The sequence below is a fragment of the Coturnix japonica genome, chromosome 4, assembly GCF_054131305.1.
Source record: "Coturnix japonica strain WE chromosome 4, WE-NBRP24, whole genome shotgun sequence".
In the NCBI taxonomy this organism is placed as follows: domain Eukaryota; kingdom Metazoa; phylum Chordata; class Aves; order Galliformes; family Phasianidae; genus Coturnix; species Coturnix japonica.
The window spans coordinates 58,695,395-58,704,009 of NC_140666.1; positions in this window are offsets into that span (position 1 = coordinate 58,695,395).

Genomic DNA, 8,615 nt, shown 5'->3' on the forward strand with positions numbered 1-8,615 from the left:
AACTTTTATTAGCTTAGCTGCATCACAAGGAAGCTTGGAAACAGTGGCATAAAATCTGAACTGTGCTGTCAGATTTGTTACCATTTCTCAGAAACAATTTATTTTGCTACTGCCAGAAGTTTCCTAACACCCAGGACAGCTTTAAGAGCACTAACAAAGTCCAAAAGAAAAAAAAAAAAAAAAAAAAAAAGCAGTAGAGCAATCGGAACCACATACGTCTGGTCCTCTGCTAGGGCTGGTAAAGAAGGCTGGGAAATAATTGCCACAAAGTAAACAGTGAACTGCAGAATCTTTTCGAACTTTCTAAAAGAAAAAAAGAAAATAAGAAAAAGGATTATGAAGAGAGTTATGAAGTTCTGCCATTTTCCATTCCCCTTTCAAACTTAGGAGTATTTTTTAGGGTTGGGTTCTTTGTTTGTATGGGGACAACAGGAAGCACACACCATCATATATTTTTATTGCATCTTTTCACCTGCTTCATTCTTTCCATGATTTTTCTTCAGAGAAGGAATAAAACAATATGTAATTCCCAGAATAAAGTGCAGTTCTGCTCAGATTTAGGTTTTATGCTTGCTCTATCCTTGTCTAATATGCACACACAAAAAGGGCAATGTGTTACTGAACAAAGTACTGATGCAGATTAAAGCAAACAAAAACGACCACTTGAAATCATGCACTGACTCAGTTTTAAGTTTTGTCAAAACAGGAGCAGAATGTCAGAGCTCTGCCTGCACAGCAGAAGCTGGATCTCCTTTACCTCTTACTACTGCTCTAAGACTAACAAATACCACTTTAGCTATAAAATTACCTGCCACAAAAATGCCTTTGCATCCCAAGCCAACAATGCTGTTTCTAAAGCTCTTCAGCATTAGTGATAACATCATATTCATGGATAATGAGTACACAAAATCCAGGTTTAAGCTGTAATTCTACTTCTTTCACAAACTGCATAAATACATATTTTTAATCACTTACCTTTTGCTATTCTCAGCTCTTTTAAGATAACTTAATTAACAGAAACCTCTGTTTTTCTGATAGAGAATGGGAGATTTGAAAGAATGAAGTTTAAAAGAACAGCTAACTATTTTCTAGCACAGTAGAGTACAGCAGTTTTCAGAAATCTATATCTAAACCTTTTGGAGCAATTCAGATATGCCTGTTCAATACAGTTGGACTGAAATGTTGATGAGCCAATTTAATCACCTGTAGCACAACTGAGCGGAAAAATCCTAGCACTCCCTATATGTCTTTCAGCAAAACCATTACCATATTTTTCATTGTGAAATTCTGAAAAGATTTTATCTAACTGTGTCCATTTCAATAAATATTTATTTTCTGACAGTTCCTGCAAGCTTTTTCTAGATCTTTTTGATTTGATCCAGACGGAAATCGGAGTTGCCTCAGATAAAAGCTTCAAAGACAAAACTGTACAGATTTATTGCATGTCAACTTTCTGTTACTGTTTCCATACCTCTGTTGTTGAAGAGGCAGGACTCTTTCCACCCTGTTGAAGTATATTGCTTATTCTTTCTATTTATTTTTACTAATAACATATTGAATTAAAATATGAAGACAGGGCTTCATATTTAGATTAAGAGCTTATGGTCAGATCATTCTCTCCTTTCAGGGCTGAAGGTGTAAGTACTACTTACTACTGGTGTAAGTAGAAGTTTCCACAAAACTATTTTTGTTAAGGCTTTCTCTACTGCAAGCATGCATTCAAGAACTACCTTTTTTCTTTCTTTCTTTCTTTCTTTCTTTTTTTTTTTTTTTTTTTTTTTTAAATCAGAGAAAGTCCCATGGCTATATGAGTATCTTCTGCAGTCTGACCATGCTGCGCTTCTATGCAAAACTGCTTGGAAATTGAAGTTCTCAAAGATGTTCTTTGTAAGATGGAGGTCCACTCCCAGATATTTTGGACATAATGAAAGTCAACTAGTAAAAAGGATATAGAAATCCATGGAAGACTGAAACAGGCAAGGTCATCAGGAAAAGCAATGAAGCTATGAAGGATCAGACTGTTAGACTGGTTTCTTCAAATAACCCCTTTGAATGTTTATAAATAATACAGTTCCATTGCAATTTAATGTCTAAGAGTGACATGCACAAAGATACATGGAGACGCACAGTATTATGTCATATAAAATGACACAGGCTATCTGCACTGACTTTGCCTTTCTTTTCAACAATCCAGTCCAAAAAAAGTAGCTCTGATGTGCTGCTGGGGTACTCAACATACTTTGGCTGTAGCTTACAACAGGTATGTAGTACAGCCCTATCTTTTGACTTTTTTTTTTCCCCCATTTGAGTCTGAAGTTAATGAAGTTTGAAGACTTCTAATTTCTCCAGGCTATAAAAATAAATTGCTGTAACCACGCTGTGAGAATGCTAAAAAGTTGTCTAAGGATAAGCTAAAGGAAGACCTGGAGAGAAAATACTTGAGACAAAAATTTCGGAATTTAAACACTGGAAAGAAGCATCCAAGATGGAAAACCTCAACTGTGTTATGAAAGAAATATCTGATCACACTGGCAGTAACAAAGAAAAGTTAATTTTCTGGAACTTTTTATCACCTAAAGCATTAAGGTTTCTTTCTGAAGCCTTATTACATTGTATGTGGCATACTTCTTATTCTGAATTTTGAATCTCAAGTCTCCACTCCCAATTCCAGCAACTTCTACCCATCAGATCTTCCCTTTTTCCACACACACAGAAGCTTTTTGCAATTGTAGAGGGCAAATCTGATACCTGTAGCCTTAACAGATTCTGAGATCACTTCCCTTTTTACCATAATTTTCTGTTCCAGTCATGTCCTACACAGCAGGCTTTGTAGCTGAACCTCATGAGAAATTTCTGCAGGACTGCATAATTCCTTAAAATCACAATTTATTTTGTGGTGGTACCCACTGAGCCCTAAAATAATCAGATGACCTGCTAAACTCATTTTCAATCTACTAGCACTTTACTCCTTGTGAATCTTTGTCCCTTTTGTACTGGCACTGTAGCATCTTTGGTGTATAACCACATTTTGTTCTCTGTATAGTACACTACATTAAGAAAGGTACACATTTTTCCTTTAAAAAAAAAAAAATTGTCTGTGATGTTCCCTAACTTTTCATTATTTTTACTGAAAAATAACTATCAGTAACATAAAGATGTGTCATCTAAAATAAGTCTGAAACTGACAGTTTTGTTGTAAAGGTAAGATGATAAAAGTGAGCTTATCATCATAGGAACCTTACAATTTAGAGCACTAAATGATGTACTCCATTGGAGAAGAGTTAATACTTGAATACAGCTGCTAGAAGACCCTAACAAAATTCGGCACTGAATACACTTCACTCTCTTGTAGTCAGTGAAAGACACTCTAACACTCACAAACATGACTGAGTATTTAAAGTAGCTCAAGAGGTCCCCATCACAAGACTGGGCTTCAACACAGCCAGGCCAGGAACAGCACATGCACACAACCTTTGCAGTAGGTGTGAACCAGACTTAAGTCCTACCTACAGCAGAGGCAAAAGAGACTTGATGAGACAAGACCCTCACTGTGAAATCCAGAGAGCATTCATGGAGCTGACAGTACTAAAAACAAAACAAAAGACAGTTGTCATCTTTGTCCTTATGACACCAAGACTGTTTGTGAAGATTGTTACCATGACAGTTGCAGCCTGTCTCCTGAGAAGACAGACACAGAAGAGAAGAAATGACATCAACTCAAGGTTCCCAAAGGAATTAACAGAAGCATGAGGAGCAGCAGAAGCACAGGGAACACTGATTTAGAGCTCTGTCACAATCAAAGTGAAGCTAATCATCACATTGCTGCCTGACAACAGTGACTTGAAGTCTCAGGGGAACACGCAGACTCTGCTATGTACAAATACCCTGATGGCTTACTGCCCATGCTCTGCATCAGGATCTCAGAAATTACTCAAGCATTGTTATTCTCTGTGTGTTTTAAACATTTTTACAATGCTGAGGTGTTGATATTTTTCTGTTGCTAGGCCTTGGGAAGAAGATGTAGGCAACTGTATCTTTAAAAACCTCTTTAAAAAGAAAGAGTACTGCTTTGTATGGGAATTCACGCTATGCCACGCTGAGCATTTACATCCAAGACACAAGGCCTCTCTTGTTTAGAGAAACAGAACTGCAGGCAAAAGCTGAACAAAACCTTATTTTCTGAATTACAGACATGGAAGAAACTTGACACAGCAGTTCTCATCTGCCATACGAAAGACAGTAGTATAGTCTGCATTTCTATTCAAACGTATCTGAGACAAGACAAAGATGTGACACCTCAGCATGGAGACACACACCTATTATCACTCAGAACAGAACCACAAGATGCTGGCAAGCAAACAGGTACATTGGTATGCATTATTTCACAACCAGAGTGAACATTTGGAGCAGTGGGCCCTAACCCATATAACAACGGCTAATAGGAGCAAATGCTTTTGTGGTGTTTTAATTTTAGGCAAGAAAATTACATATGAATTTAGCATAACATAACCATTAGTCTGCTGAAATCTGAGACGACAAAACATCTTTAAATAAAATTACGTAGAACAGGTGAAGTGTTCAAATTTCAGTTTAATTTACATGTTTGTAAAATTTTGAATATCTTGATTAAAAAAAAATAGTCTGTTGTAAATTAAATACCATCTATTTTCCTTTGTTGAAACAAAAATAATCATTGAAGTGTCTTTTCTTTGATTAAAATACAGTTGCTGTCTTTCCTCTACATCACTTGTTATAATAATCCTATTGGTGCAGTTGCCACTTCCTACAGGTGTACTCCATTACTAATCCAAAAAAAGTGGTGTACAGGGTAATGCCACACTCAGCAAGATTAAAACAATATCCCACATTAAAAAGACCATAAAAAGACTGATGTATCTTTAGGGACCTGAAGAGTAATTAACTCATACAGACCTTCATGCTTTTTTTTTTTTTTTTTTTTTTTTTTTTTGATACAAGTCATGGATGATCATCTATTATTTGTGAACATATTAAGAATCAAATTCTACCTGCTTTAGAAAGAATGTCTACATTGTTTCAGGTTTAATCTGTTCACAGAGTCTCATCAATTTGCACAATAAAACTTGAACTCAGGCTTGGCTTTTAGGAAAGCAAAAAAATATTTGATAGATATTCCTTGGAAAAGTCATGCTTTGATAAAGTAATTTCCGTTTGTCTTCTTGTACATTTATACAATTATACAGTCAATAGGTAAACAGAGGTTAAAGATGTTTCATATGAAAAACTATCATGATAGAAAGATAATCCATGATAATTGGAAAATGCTCACTGATGTTGCAGATTTGCAGTAAACTCCACAGAGGAGTGATTTCCAGAAAGAGATCCTGCCTTAGTGGTAGTCAGCCCTTAAATGAGATATGGGAGAGGTGGAGCCAAGCTCCACCCCTTCTGGTAGCACAGCTGAATTACCTTCACCTGTGCTCCTGCAGCTGACTCATTGTTTGCCTCAGATGGTTAATCAGAGTTTCTGGCTGTGATCAACAGTTTCTCATACAGTTCTGTACAAGATGCTGTCATTAGGGCAGACAACAAATTAACAAGTAAAACACAGGCAAAGTGTACTGTGGATCCAGCACCCAGATAAGCAATATTTCAAACTTGTGGAAATGTAGAATAGTAACTTATCTCTACTAGGACAGTTTCTGAGTATAAGCCCATGTAAGACCTCTGGTATTTGAGAAGCAAATGGCACATGAACTGAAGATCTAACATGAATTCAAATTTGAGAGTAGCTGCTGACTTAGGCTGATGAAAGTTATGCAAATAGAAGTTAGTCTTCAACTGTCATTAGAGCATTATCTTACCCCGTCTGCAAACATCTCAACATACAACATCCAATTGTTTGAGTTGCTTTACCATTAAAAACTTGCAGGGAAATTCATTGCATTTTTATTTGCACAGCACTTGTGGGTTTTTTTCCTCCCAAGTCCTGATACATGGATATATGTAATAAATACAATTTTAATGAACATCAAATACCCGATATATATTTCCCCAAAGTAAAAAATTCCATGAGATTAGAAGATGAGAAAGGCCTGATGATGAAGATGAAGTATTAGGTCTGCTTTTACCAGTGAAGTTAAACTTGACTTGAACAGTAACTGACTTTTTAAAAAGCATGTTCTCAATAAAGTAGGGTTTTTTGTTTTTTTTTTCTGCAGAAGGAAACTTTTCTTTTTATTTTGTTTACACTATTGAGAATTATTTTCATTTTATTTCTATATCTGTTGACTGCAGCCAGAAGTATAACTTAAGAATTTTTCAGGAATTTCTGCATTACTGTAAAAAATCGTTGACACTAATATCTTTGATGTATTAAGATAAAATGAGAAATAACATTACTATACTATAATACTATACTATTACCTTCGCCCGTTTTGAACATTTATTCTTAACTCATCAGATATATGTCATCTGCGAAGGCAGCTTGTAATTTGGGCTTTTCATTTTCAGCTCCACTATTAAATCTAATAAAGCAGACAGATTATTTTTTCAGCAGGTACTACTTATTTCATCAAGGTGATATAAGCTACAGGATAGCAAAATCAGGACATTTCTTATCAAGGTTTGAAGAAAGTCATACTCAAAGGCAATGACTACAAACTAGACCCAGTCCAAAACCTCTAAACAAGGCTGAATTTCCATATGTGCTCTTAACCATTTATTGATACAAGTCACAGGAACACTTAACAATGGCAAAAACCTGGTATACATCAAAGTTACAACTTTTAGCAATGCAACTGACAACAGAGACATAACTTCCAGAAAAGAATAAGCAATGGAATATAGCTCCCTACTGAAAACTGAAGAAGCATGTGAGCTTCAGTAAATCATAAGCTGCTAACAGCTTCACAGATTTTTATAGCAAAAACATGTTAACTGGAGTTTTAAGCATAGAAAATGGAGGCTGGTAGAACAGCATATCTGAATAGCAAAGGAAAAAATATCATCATACTCCCTATAACGAGTTATGATTTCTCATTATACAAATGTGCCTTGAAGAGTCACATTACCACAGGGTTATTACACTCAATAACTACTGACCCCTGGGTCACAAATTAAAATCAACCAGATCTACAACTCTATTTAAATTATAATACACCTCTCATTTCATGGAAGAATCTCATCATGAAGATCATAATTGCAAATTGCCCAACATACACATTAGGCAGAAGTTGGATTTATTTTAAATTAAAAAGTAGCATTTCTTCCACCCCATCAGCATACCATAAGGGTGATTAAAACATTTTGGGAAGCTCTAGTTTTAGTTTGTCCTCAACTTTTCTGTTATAGAAAAATAAGTTGCTAATTTATATTAAAATTCTTGGTATATTTTGAGATTATATCCTGGAGGGAGGGAACGGGGGGGGGGGGGGGGGAACAAAGCAAAAATACAAGAAGCAAAGTTATATTTATCACTGTCATCATGAAATACCAGAAGAAAATATTTATGAGCCTACTGTTAACAATGGATTTGAAAAAGCTAGAATCAAAAATTAGGTTAGAGGTTGTTAAAGCATGTGCTGCAGGATAAATAATGCACACAAGGTAAGATCTCCAAAGCAGCTTGCATGTTTACAGCACTATAACTCCTTATTTTACCTCTCCAGTACATGTCACACAATGTAGGTGACAATAGCCGTGTGCAAATTACAAGGTTAGGACTGTTTTCCCTGCTGAGATGTGGGTATTCATTTCCTCTCATAACTTTGTATGCTTCCAGTGAAAAAAGAGCTAGAGTACCCAGTAGGTAACCAGAGCACAGGGACTCTAGCAGGCAAAACAGCAAACACCCCTGCTGCTTAGGTTAAGCAGGGATGTTGTAGTCCAGCATAACCATTGTGCAAAGCAGATTTACGCACTGGCAATTTGTTTTATTTCTGCTTTTCCTTAGTTTTACCAGGAGACTCCTAATTCAAGAATGGATTTATTCAATAAAGATTCATTTGACTATTTGTCTTTAGAGTTTGTTTTATGCAGCTTCTATGTACCTCTATATTTAATCAAGCACAATACTCTGAACACTGCTGTCCACTAGACAGGGCAATAATAAAGCATTCATCTTTTTTGTCCCACAGGAAATTAGAACATTTGACTAACTTTATGTACAAAGATCACTTATGCCACTGAAACAGTCCATAAAAGCTGAAGAGTAATAAAATCAAGACTAGAATTGGAGACTAGGGATAAAAATTTGAGAGAATGTTATCCTTGTTTATAACCCAAAGGACAAAACTCAACTATGGATGAGCAATTCAAAAAAAGAAGCACAAAGATGAAATTAAAGCAGAACAGCCTAGACCCATTCTCAAAACATTTGAAGCAACTATCAACTTCTGTAGATTGTTTTACTTTAAAAATCCATAGACACACATCTTGCTAATAATGCACATTAACAAAGCAAAGCACAACACTTTTTTGAACATTTAAATATGCAGGAAGCTTTTTTCATCTACATTTAAATAACAGAGATAAGTATTTATGAATCACAGTAGTTCTACACTGTAGCGCATACTACTTATCCTATTTAAACCAGTGCTAGAATCTCAAGGAAGAATCATATCTGTGAGTAAATA